This window comes from Cyprinodon tularosa, unplaced genomic scaffold, assembly GCF_016077235.1.
Source record: "Cyprinodon tularosa strain WSP-4 unplaced genomic scaffold, ASM1607723v1 ctg1298, whole genome shotgun sequence".
Classification (NCBI taxonomy): Eukaryota; Metazoa; Chordata; class Actinopteri; order Cyprinodontiformes; family Cyprinodontidae; genus Cyprinodon; species Cyprinodon tularosa.
The window spans coordinates 166,119-179,262 of NW_024038112.1; positions in this window are offsets into that span (position 1 = coordinate 166,119).

Here is a 13,144-nt window from a genome sequence, read left to right on the forward strand (position 1 = left end):
TGTGATAAAAAAGGAAGAGTGTGATAAAGAAGGAAGAGTGTGATGAAGGAAGAGTGTGATAAAGAAGGAAGAGTGTGATAGAAGAGAGTGATAAAGGAGGAAGAGTGTGATGAAGGAAGAGTATGATAGAAGAGAGTGTGATGAAGGAGGAAGAGTGTGATAAAGGAGGAAGAGTGTGATAAAGGAGGAAGAGTGTGATAAAGAAGGAATAGTGTGATAGAAGAGAGTGTGATAAAGAAGGAAGAGTGTGATAGAAGAGAGCGTGATAAAGAAGGAAGAGTGTGATGAAGGAAGAGTGTGATAGAAGAGAGTGTGATGAAGGAGGAAGAGTGTGATAAAGAAGGAAGAGTGTGATAGAAGAGAGTGTGATGAAGGAGGAAGAGTGTGATAAAGGAGGAAGAGTGTGATAAAAAAAGGAAGAGTGTGATAAAGAAGGAAGTGTGATGAAGGAAGAGTGTGATAGAAGAGAGTGATAAAGGAGGAAGAGTGTGATGAAGGAAGAGTGTGATAGAAGAGAGTGATAAAGGAGGAAGAGTGTGATAAAAAAGGAAGAGTGTGATAAAGAAGGAAGAGTGTGATGAAGGAAGAGTGTGATAGAAGAGAGTGTGATGAAGGAGGAAGAGTGTGATAAAGGAGGAAGAGTGTGATAAAGAAGGAAGAGTGTGATAAAGAAGGAAGAGTGTGATAGAAGAGAGTGATAAAGAAGGAAGAGTGTGATGAAGGAAGAGTGTGATAGAAGAGAGTGATAAAGGAGGAAGAGTGTGATAAAAAAGGAAGAGTGTGATAAAGAAGGAAGAGTGTGATGAAGGAAGAGTGTGATAAAGAAGGAAGAGTGTGATAGAAGAGAGTGATAAAGGAGGAAGAGTGTGATGAAGGAAGAGTATGATAGAAGAGAGTGTGATGAAGGAGGAAGAGTGTGATAAAGGAGGAAGAGTGTGATAAAGGAGGAAGAGTGTGATAAAGAAGGAAGAGTGTGATAGAAGAGAGTGTGATGAAGGAAGAATGTGATAGAAGAGAGTGTGATAAAGAAGGAAGAGTGTGATGAAGGAAGAGTGTGATAGAAGAGAGTGTGATGAAGGAGGAAGAGTGTGATAAAGAAGGAAGAGTGTGATAGAAGAGAGTGTGATGAAGGAGGAAGAGTGTGATAAAGGAGGAAGAGTGTGATAAAGAAGGAAGAGTGTGATAAAGAAGGAAGAGTGTGATAGAAGAGTGTGATAAAGAAGGAAGAGTGTGATGAAGGAAGAGTGTGATAGAAGAGAGTGATAAAGGAGGAAGAGTGTGATAAAGGAGGAAGAGTGTGATAAAGAAGGAAGAGTGTGATAAAGAAGGAAGAGTGTGATAGAAGAGTGTGATAAAGAAGGAAGAGTGTGATGAAGGAAGAGTGTGATAGAAGAGAGTGTGATGAAGGAGGAAGAGTGTGATAAAGAAGGAAGAGTGTGATAGAAGAGAGTGTGATGAAGGAGGAAGAGTGTGATAAAGGAGGAAGAGTGTGATAAAGGAGGAAGAGTGTGATAAAGAAGGAAGAGTGTGATAGAAGAGAGTGTGATGAAGGAAGAGTGTGATAGAAGAGAGTGTGATAAAGAAGGAAGAGTGTGATGAAGGAAGAGTGTGATAGAAGAGAGTGTGATGAAGGAGGAAGAGTGTGATAAAGAAGGAAGAGTGTGATAGAAGAGAGTGTGATGAAGGAGGAAGAGTGTGATAAAGGAGGAAGAGTGTGATAAAGGAGGAAGAGTGTGATAAAGAAGGAAGAGTGTGATAAAGAAGGAAGAGTGTGATAGAAGAGTGTGATAAAGAAGGAAGAGTGTGATGAAGGAAGAGTGTGATAGAAGAGAGTGATAAAGGAGGAAGAGTGTGATAAAGGAGGAAGAGTGTGATAAAGAAGGAAGAGTGTGATAAAGAAGGAAGAGTGTGATAGAAGAGTGTGATAAAGAAGGAAGAGTGTGATGAAGGAAGAGTGTGATAGAAGAGAGTGTGATGAAGGAGGAAGAGTGTGATAAAGAAGGAAGAGTGTGATAGAAGAGAGTGTGATGAAGGAGGAAGAGTGTGATAAAGAAGGAAGAGAGTGATAAAGGAGGAAGAGTGTAAGACTTATTAACTCACCTTTGAAGAAACTCAAGGGTGGAAGCCAGCTCAGATGGGTAGTGGATGTTAAAACAGTAGTAGCTCCCAAACATGAGGCACAATGCAGAGATGAAGGATGAGATGTTTGTGTTGATGAGGTTCCGGTCCAGACTCAGCATGTATCTCCTTGATGAAAAGCAGGACTGTCCTGTGAATAAATCATTTAAAAAAAGGTTGTGTTAATAAATGCTGCACTCAAGACAAATTCTATAAGCAGTGCTATAAAAAAGAAAGGAAAAAAAGATGAGACTTACCACAGACAATAATGGAGGGTGTCAGAGGCACTTGCTCCAGTTGCACCTCCTCTGCCAGACATGTATCCTCCACACAGAAGAACATGGACTCCTCCTTCTCATCAAAGTAGCTGAACAGAAGCAGGATCATCTCTTTCAGGTCATCCGAGCAGCCACTCTGCGGTCCCCGCATCCTCTGAAGTCTTGTGTAAGTCTGAAGGAACTTCTTGCTCTTGTTGACACAAACCGTGGTCATATAGTTCAGAAGCCTTTGCCCTTTCAAATCCAAATTTCGTGTGAATGTCTCTTTGAGGTCAATCCCAGTCAGTTCCTTGAAATGAACTTACATGCCAAGTTCATCAAAACAAAACGGCCACTCCTTTCTAAGCCACATGATGCTTTTTCTCTGGTTGACATGTCGGCGCTGTGTGTAAAAAGTGGACTTCTCTAGACTTCCTCTGGATTGTCATCAGAGTGTTGGAACATCACTTTGAGTTTTTCCATCTTTAGCTGCTGGCTCTGTTCAGTTTCTTCACGGGGCAGAAATTTTACATTCCATTTGATGCATCCATACGTATCTTGCATTGCTGCTCTTTCTTGTAATGGGATCTCATCTGTGTCGTCTGACTCTTCAGTCTGATGTTTTCTTTTTCTAATTTTGGGTGTTGAAGTGCGCCTAACATTCTCAATTCTGTTCTGCAACTGTTTGACAAGGGAATGGTAGCCTGCCCCAACAATATCCCCATCTATTACATCTTGCAGGGAACTGGGAAATTTTGCAACCATTTTTTTGGCTACATCAGTGGAGTGCTTTTTACCTACATGAGGGCATTTTTCCATCATGTCCGCCACGATAATCCGGACCATTTGCCTCCTCAGTTTCGAGCCAGGCCTTTTCCCCTTCTCCAAAGCATGCATCACCTCTTCAGGAAATTTCCTCCATGGAATTTCAAAGTTGTCTTTCCACTGTGTGTCAAGTTCTCGGCTGCTTGCAGATGACGTACTTCCGGGTGAAACCGAGAGCGATGACAGTGATTGGGTAGGTAAGGCGTCTACAGATGAGGGTGAGCTGTTCTGAGGAATTTGGTCTTTAAAAGAGAAAAGATATATACATATTTTATGATGCAAAATGAGCTATATTACACAATGTCAATGTCTGCTTTTGAATACTAAATATTTTTATGTGTTGAAACATATTGTGCAGAGTTTCTACTTACATTTCATTTTCCAAGCAGAAAGAGGCTTTCTAGCTTGAACAGGTCTTAATGCTGTCATCAAATCAGCCTCTGTTACGAAGCGTAGATCATCATACATCTCAACTCTGATAGACTGCAAGTGCTCCACCAGGATGTTTTTGTTTACTGCTGGAAGTTCTGGTAGGACCTCCACGATAGGAAGGTTTGCTCTGAGTCACTCATATTTGTCATGAAGAAATGGCACCTTCAAACGGAACAGAAAAATAATGCAAAATATTACACATATACTTAAACTTAACAGAACAGGGACATCATGTAACATTTAATGTCAAACTATTTACAGTCAGAGGTAAACAAGCTACAGTGGGCTTTATTTTGCCACAATACTGTTTCAGGGGAATGACTTGGTATCCATCGAGGATGTACGATACCAAAGGATAGAAATCGGGCAAGTCATTAATGTTAACACACTGCAACCCAAGACTGTCTTTCGTCACAGAATACAGGTGGTATTCTGAGAGGAAGATGCCTTTGTGGATATCCATCAGCACATACACAGATGTGTCATTTTGAATCAAGATAAGTAGAAGTTCACCAAACTCCATGTACTCATCATGACTGTACACAAGAAACTGTCCTTTTTTATATGCAGTGCCTTTGTACTTAATTTCTGTTGCAACCGTGGTATCCCTTTCTGAAAAGGCCAAGCCCTTGACTGCATGTTTTATAGCGTCACTGTAGAGGTAAGATAACACACACAGCTGTCCTTCACTTGCAGGAGTTTACTGTATTCTCGCCCAGCTAAAAGATATGCCTGATACATCTGATGACGCTCTGACAAGGTTTGACAAAGGTTTTTGAAGTTTTTCAAGTTTCTTGCACATCTTTTAAAATAACTGTATTTACTTTCAAACCCAAGCGTCCACAATCTCATCAATGGGCCAAATTTCAACAACAGTGCTGAGTAATGGCGCAAAAAGTGGTGCTTTGGTTTTAGTTGATTTTCAGGGAACAACATCTTTCTCAACTCCAAATATTCTTGGATCAAAATGTCAAGATATGCTATCTGGGACAAGGATATTTTTTGAGCACAAACAATATCAACAATGTCTTTTAGGTGGAGAGCCAACTGCCACACTTCATCCTCATGGTTTTGCACTTAGTCACCAATCAAAACTGGTAGCAACCTCAAAAGGTTCCAGTTTTTAATGGCTTGCCCTGATAACTTTGCTCCATCAGGGTTGACAGCACATAGTTTTGTGAGCGCTTCAGATCCTTTATACCGAAACTGTTTGATGCGCCTGTTTAAGAGTGAGTATGTGAACCATTTTTTCTTTTTAATGAGGTTATTCAGGTACAGTGCTAGATCATATGACAAGACTCCTTCAAAGAGGTCATGGCCTAGACAAGGTGGGAGACCAGGCTGAGATACATGAAAAGACTCAAGCGTATTAAAAATAGAGTTTACCTTTATTCCTCGAACACTCTGGATGCTGTCAGCCTGGAGATCAGCAACAGCTGAGTCATATGCCTCTGTGGTGCGTGGAGGACCACAGGCATTAGGATCAGCCTCAAACTCACTTCTTGTGACTTCACAGTACCTGCAAAAATATTGAGAGCAGCTGAAGTTCTCTGTAAACCACCTATAAAATGAGAACCCAAGTTGTCCCCAGCAATGCAGTAAAGGCCTCCATTGACTGTTTCTCCATCTACGTTTATTCTGCTCCCAAGGATTTCAGATCTGCCAACAACTCTCAGAAAACTTTGGCCATTCCAAAACTCTTAAGATCATTCTCAAGACACAGCAAGACTAAAAACATATTATCAGTATTTGAACGCAGATGAATGGGAAAATTTGCCAATGAAAGATATACAGAACCCAGGGGATTCACAACTTCAAAGGAATCTTGGTACAAAATCAGTTTAAGGCTTTCAGGGTTTTCCTTAAAAAACTGGTGACATTTGAAAGTCTGTCCATCATATAGATCCATAAAAACCTCTTCATCAGGATCTCCCAACTCTTTGTGACATTGTGCAGACGATAAAAATGGCCCTTGAAAGCTGAGTAAGTCGTAAAAGTTTGACTACAGTTAGCACCAACACATTTAAATAAACAACGAGGCTCATTTCTATGCACTCTGCAGTGTAGTATATAACTCCTCAACGTGTCCAATTTCTTCTTGCAGAAGACGCAGGTGATCATTTTAGAATTCTCAGTGTTTGTGGTGCTAAAAAGCATAGGCTAAGTTAATACGAAAATAATTTGGACTAAAATATCAACTACTAGCATATACCTTGTGTTTATCTGTAGAGATTTTCGCTTGCTCAAAAAAGGAAGAAAGAAAAAGAAGGACGTTTGAATCTTACCGTGTAAACTCTTGATTTTCTGGTTGAAATGAACAGCCAAAGATCCTCAAAATATATGTTAAATCTTAAAATGTTCCTCTTTAAACGGCCAAAATGATCCAAAGATTGCCCTGCTCCTGTAGTCTCTACTGCTCTGAAGACCGCTTAGCTCTGGCCAGCTCGTTAACGAGGCCAACAGCTTCATCAGCTATCCAATCAGGGATTAGCATTTTGAACTTCAAAATAGTCTCTGCTGCATCCAAAAATAAAGCTAAAAAAGAGGAATCCTCCCGCCCAAAGACCGTCGACCGCCCAAATATCCCGCCAGAACCCACTCAAATCAACTGACAAGGTTGAGCTGTTTGATCAGGTGTCGGTGCGTTCAGGAATTCTGCAATGACTGAAATTTTTCAGAACTTAAACTAAAATCTTTAATGTCAGATTTACAAATATTTTTTTCAGAGGACATTTTTATTACATCTGTAACAAACAGAATCTTTCCTTAAGAAGAAAGTATATACATCATATATTCTGGACTATAAGACACTTTTTTCATAGTTTGGCTGGTCCTACAACTTATTAGTCTGCTGCAACTTATATACCTTATATACTTCAACATGAATTTTATTATGTTTGTGCAGGACTCAAAGACCACCGCGCGTTGCTTCGTTTAAGGCGTTTATTGAACTGCCGCACACAACCCTTTACGGCATTGCCGTACCTAGATGCCGCAAACCTTAAAGTCACAGTAACTTGTCAGTTTCAGTGCATCGCTTCACACAGTCCAACCGGACAGATGAGAACGGTCAACCGCATGTTTCCGAACATAACATTCCCCCCCCCCATCCCCAGAGAACAGAGGGGTGGCATAGGGGTAACTTCCAAAATGTCAATGTTACCCTGTCACATAATCCCCATGCCAGACAGGTGGGACCCTCAACCTCTGAGGGCGAACTGGTCCCTGAGCTGCATCAAGTTGTGCAGGAGGGTCACCCGCCGCCCGATTACCTCCTGGCCTGGGCTGCCAGCCTAGAGCCACCGGGGACAGAGGCGCTGCTGGTGCAGTGGGACTTGAAACTCTGTGCAGGCGATTTGAGTGCCAACGAGTCCCATTTTCCAATCTGTAAGTGGCTGGCCCAAGCTGCTTGGTCACCCGCAAGGGCTCTGACCAGTATGACTGCAACTTATTTGGACGGTGGAGATGTTTGATCCTGACCCAGTCCCCCGCTGAAAGGGAGGGAGTCTGCACTCTATGTGTTGCATCATACTTCACTTTCATCAGAACCTGTGAATCTTTCACCTGAACTCTGGCTTTCTGAAGTTCTGGGCTCTCACGTGCAGGGGCTGGCTCAGCTCTCAGGCAGTCCAGCGGTTGTTTCAGTTCACGACCGATCATGAGCAGTGCAGGTGACACTCCAGTGGTGGAATGTCTGGATGCTCGGATGGTCAGAAGAGTTTGGTTGAGAGCAACACCGAAGGTCTTCCCCTCCTCCAGACAGGCTCGGATACCGTTCTTCAGCGTTTTGTTCAGCCTTTCCACTCCCCCATTACTCTCTGGGTGGTAAACCGCCGTCCTGATGTGCTTGATGGAGCGCCGCATGAGAAACTCCGTGAACTCTGCTGATACAAATTGGGGCCCGTTATCTGTCGTGACCACATCTGGGAGGCCCCAGCGTCCAAAAAGGCTGTCCAGGCGATCGATAACGGAGTGCGCAGAGATGGAGCTCATCTGAAAAACCTCCGGCCATTTTGAATGAAGATCGTGCACCACCAGCAGGTAACGGGCATGAGCAGGCGCCCCATGAAGTTCTCCGCAGAGATCGACCTGAATATGTTCCCAGGGCGAAGACGGCCAGGGGGTTGGGGTAAGAGGGGCTGTGGCAGGCTGGCCCGTTTTCCCACTCAAAAGGCAGCAAGCGCAGTTACGCACCAGCTCTTCCACGTCAGAGTCTATGTGGGGCCACCACACGGTATCACGGCAGCGCTGCTTTACCTTGACCATCCCAAGGTGCCCCTCATGCGCCATGTGAAGTACTCTGGACCTAAGAGTCTCTGGGATTACAGCACGGTGACCCTGAGCAAGACAAACTGCCCCCCAGCAGGAGAGCTCTTTACGGAAGCGATAATATGGAAGCAGCATGTCATCCACTTTGGCGGGCCAGCCGTCCTGGACGTAGGTGCGGAGAGTTGTGAGGACCTCATCAGCTGCGGAGGCCTGCTGCAGTTCTGTCAGTGTGACAACTGAGCCAAGGGGCTCGTGCAGGATGTGGACCCAGTCCTCATCGCTCTCTGGGTCTGACGATACTCCACCCATCTCCTTTGTCACCGACACAGCCCTCGACAGTAGGTCGGCCACCATGTTGGCCCGCCCAGGCACAAACTCCAGACTGAAGTTGTACTGGTTCAGTCTGTCGGCCCACCTTAACAGTCTCATTGGTCTGTGCCCCGAGCCTTGGGTAGCCAGCAGTGCTGTCAGCGCTTGGTGGTCGGTGCGAATGGTGAAAGACCTACCATATAAGTAAACGTGCCAACGTTCACACGCCCACAGGCAGGCGAGGGCCTCTCTCTCCCCCACTGAATACTTCTGCTCTGCAGGAGTCAGTGCTCGTGAGGCAAAAGCCACCGGGCGTTCCACCCCGCCCTGAATCTGGGAAAGCACAGCACCCAGCGCCACCCCAGACGCATCACAGGTGACCACCGTGGGTGCAGTGAGGTTGAAGTGGGTCAGTGTGGGTGGAGACGTAAGCTGCTGTTTGATGACACGCACAGCTTCGTGGCAGGCTGGGGTCCAGTCCCATGCGGCTTCCTTCCTGAGCAGCCGACGCAACGGGGCTGTCAGGTCTGAAAAGTGCGGCATGAACCTGAGATAATAGGCAGCCATTCCCAGGAAGGAGGAAAGTTGGGACGGTGACTGTGGATCTGGGAGTGACAGAATGGCTTCAGTGTGGGACATAATTGGAGTGATCCCCTCCTTCGAAAACCTGAAGCCCAGAAACTCGACTTCCCCAACTCCAAACATGCACTTTTCAGCATTCAGCGTGACCCCGTGCTGTTCGAAACGTTGAAAAACTTGCGCCAGGCGAGCGTCATGCAGCGTGGCGGAGGGTGCATGCACAACCACATCATCCAGGTAGATGGAGACACCCTGGATACCAGCCAGAATGAGTGACATTATCTTCTGAAAGCAGCTCGGTGCTGACGAGAGTCCAAATGCCATGCGTTTGAACCTGAATACCCCCACGTGCGTAACAAACGCTGTAAGGTCCATGCTGGCTTGTGCTAGGGGGACCTGCAGATAGCCGTTTCGCAAATCCATCTTACTGAAGACAGTGGAGCCATGGAAATGACTAGTGAGCTCCTCAGCTGTAGGCAGGGGGTACTTATCGGGAACGATGGCTTTGTTGACGTCTGTGAGGTCCACACAGAGTCGCAGTCCCCTTCCTCTTAGCAATCACAAGATTCGACACCCATGGCGAGGCGTTGACGGGCTCGATGACATCTGCCTTCACCAGGCGCTGAAGTTCGGCCTCCACTGCATCACGGAGAGCCAGAGGGATGCGCCGTAGAGGCTGGATGACTGGGCGGACAGACTGGTCAACCGTGGGTTGGTGTACAAATCCTTTCATGCAGCCCAGCCCGTTAAACAGCTGTGGGTAGCGGTCAGGCCAGGAGGCGGCGACCTTCAGGACATGCTGGCCTCTGGCATCCCTCACAGCAAAACCCAGGGCGAGGAACAGGTCTAGGCCCATAATATTCGCTCCTCTGTGGGTGATACAGAACTTGGTGTTAGGCGCATATTGGTGGTCATATCTAACGGGAAGGCAGGCCACACCCAAAGTGGAGATGGGGGAGTGGCCATAGCCCAGCAGGGGTTTAACTGCGGCTTCCAGGGGTACGTGGCTGAAGAAGCGGTCATATGTGGATTTGTTCAGGATTGAGACTTTGGCTCCTGTGTCCACGGGGAGCGGGATTAGGGCCGTGCCCACACGGCATGTGCAAAGCTTGAAAGCAGGCAGTAAGCTCTGAACTGTGTTTATGGGAACAGCAGCAGAGTCAAAGGAAGCGGGGGGAGGAGCGACAACAGCGCGCAAAGTGGCTAGACTTGTTGCAGTTGCGACGTTTTCCCCGAGCAGGGCATGATTGGTCTCTGGCTGCATGTGAAAAAGAGCCACAGTTACTACACCGCTTGGCCCCACTCCCCCTGGGCCCCCTGTCCAGTCTCAGCACGTCCAGACCGTCACTTGCCCCGTCGCTGGGGTCCGCAGCCTCCGTATGATGGACTGATGGCGGCGATGACGTCACCGAGTCGTGCACTGCGCGGCCGAACTTGCGCGCCTCCATTAGGGCCGTTTCCAACTGTTTTCCAATCACTAGAGCCTCCGCTAAGGTCATGGAGTCTGGCTCTAATAAAAGTCTCTCCCTCAGTTGGCCGCATGACGTTTTCTCTATCAACTGATCAACTATAAGTCCATCCTCCAAAGCCCCAAAGTCACAAAGCCTAGCCAGTTCACATAAAGCCGACACGAAATGAGCAACGGTCTCACCCGGCTTCTGGGTCCTCTGACGAAACTCGAAGCGGTACATCCGCCGGCTCCTCCCGGAGCTGAAGTGTTTCTTCAAGGCGGCTGTAGCTGTGACGTATTTATCATCCACTAAAGTGAGCGTGGCGAAGACGTGCTGTCCCTCCTGTCCAAGGCAATGCCGCAAGAGCGCACACTTTCTAGCTTCGGCCAGGTCTGCGTGTCCCAACGCCAGCAAATAATCCTCAAACGACTGCAGCCACCGCTCCCAGGGAACCGCTGGATCACCGGGAACCGGCAGGAAAGGCGGAGGAGGTGGCAGGGCGAGTTCAGACATCCTCGTTCGCCAAATATTATGTTTGTGCAGGACTCAAAGACCACCGCGCGTTGCTTCGTTTAAGGCGTTTATTGAACTGCTGCACACAACACTTTAAGGCATTGCCGTACCTAGATGCTGCAAACCTTAAAGTCACAGTAACTTGTCAGTTTCAGTGCATCGCTTCACATAGTCCAACCGGACAGATGAGAACGGTCAACCGCATGTTTCCGAACATAACAAATTTAAACATTAATTCATAAGGCCTGACATGAACCAAGAAATAAAGATGATCATCTCCAAACACAGAGGGTGCTGTAGGTTTAGGTAACTAAATGCTGCTCTGAGAGGAAAATCCAAAAATGGATGTATCTCCACGAGGACAGTTCATTTTGGGCATCTGGCTACACTGCCTGTGCAGTGCAATAAATCCTCAAAAACATTTTTATACTTCTTATTTAAAAAGTTTATAATTATTTATAGGCATTAATTTTGTGAAATAAATTTTCAAATAACTACAACTTGTACTCCAGAACTATATCATGGAAAATATGGGTAGGTGGAATTACATGAAATACCAAGCAAGCATGAGCTCAGTCATTAAAATCATTAAAAATACAATTTATTACAAAAGTCTTTTAAAACCATGTGAATTGCTTTGAAAAATATTTTTTGTGCAAATGTAACTGGTCATAATAGACCTCTATGTAATAATGGCATGAAACAACATTTTTTCAACATTTGCATGTTAAATTAACAAAATTGTTTTGACATGAGTATTACACTATTTCTTTGTTTAAATTATTAATGTTTTTAGCTTTAACAAATAAATTTGATTATTATCACACAATGTTGCTGTAAATATCACAAAATCTTCTGTTTGATAGGTTCGCTGTGATTTAAACAAAAAAATATGTGCTTTGGGGTTTACAAACCTATTCTGTCGAGATTTTACATAGCTTTTATGTAAATTTCACAGTCTTTTTTTACAGTGTAGATTTATGTTAGTTCTCATGTTTTTCTGTTGTCCTCTTGTGTGTGTGTTCCTTTCCCCTTGGCTCCCTCGTTGTCTCCTCTCACACCTGTTCCTTGTCAGCTCGTTAGTCCTCCCTTTGTCTCAGTCAGCTATATATACTCTCCCTCTGCTCTCACCCTTGGTTGGTTCCTTGTCTCTGCTCTCTTCTCATGCAGTTGTCTACCCACCTCGTCTCTCCCTGGCTCCTCGTTTTCGGTTTCCCCAGTTGTCTCCATAGTTCTGGTTTGATTTACATTATTAGTTGGATTTTTTGGATTTGTTTCTGTTCCTCACCATTAAACTGCAAGAAGTCTCCTCAGCCTCTCTGCCTCTGCATGTGGGTCCTCAAACCTCAACCAAACCCTGACACTGGGGTCCGTTTTACCAAACAAGTTTAACAACAACGGGAAGTGCCTGTTTTATCCCACTGCAACTGGAGGTTTTAATTAAGACACGGAAAAAAATTAAGATTGGGTTTAAAAGAGAGAAACAGCTGCAAAGGCCAGCGAGATGGACTGGGAGGAGATTTCTGCTCAAGTTAATGTGTAAGTTTATAAGTATTCATGTATGGCAGGCTGTTTTTTTAGTTTATTAAAAGCACTTTCCTCTCTGTTGTTCTATTTTTAGATCAGTAAAATAAGATTCTTCCTGATCAAAATAACACCCCTAGTCAAAACTGTATTAAGATTTATCTAAATTACATTTTTGAAGCACAAACTGAATTTCAGAAAGTGGTAAAAAAAAAAAAATAATTGGTACTATTAAGAATTACATTTTATATGCCTAGAAATGTTTACACATTTTAAGTGTTTTTTTTTTTTTTTTTACATTTATCAGCTTGACTGAATATTTATTTATATTTTAAATACGTTGCTTCGTAGTTAAAATACTACAAATGCTGACTCCTAACAGCAGTAATTTAGGTCTGAAATTTATTTCTTGTTAGGTTTCTGTTTCTGTTATGTTTTTCTTTTGCTCCTTGATTTCTAGTGTTAAGTTTTCTAAATCTTGACTGGACTAATTTTTTATAACGTATGTTTTGCTGTATTATGTGAACCATCTACTGTAATTTTGTAATATGGAGACAAATTCTCATTAGGCATCTAAAAATGACTTATACAATGAAAGAAAATGCAGGATCTTTATTAAAAATGAGTGGCAAAAACAACAATAATCTAATACGCATACATTTGCCTTGCCTCAGAAGTAAAAAACTAAAATCAAGAAGCTGTCACAGCGTCTTACTTTAATGACATTTTTTAGGCCATGGCTTAAGTTACAAACAACAGACAATATACAATAGATGCAGCTAATAACATTATAAACAACAAATACCAATATTTTTCTCTATAGAGTTTAAAGCATGCAATAAGTACTTATTGGAATCTGCTAGTACT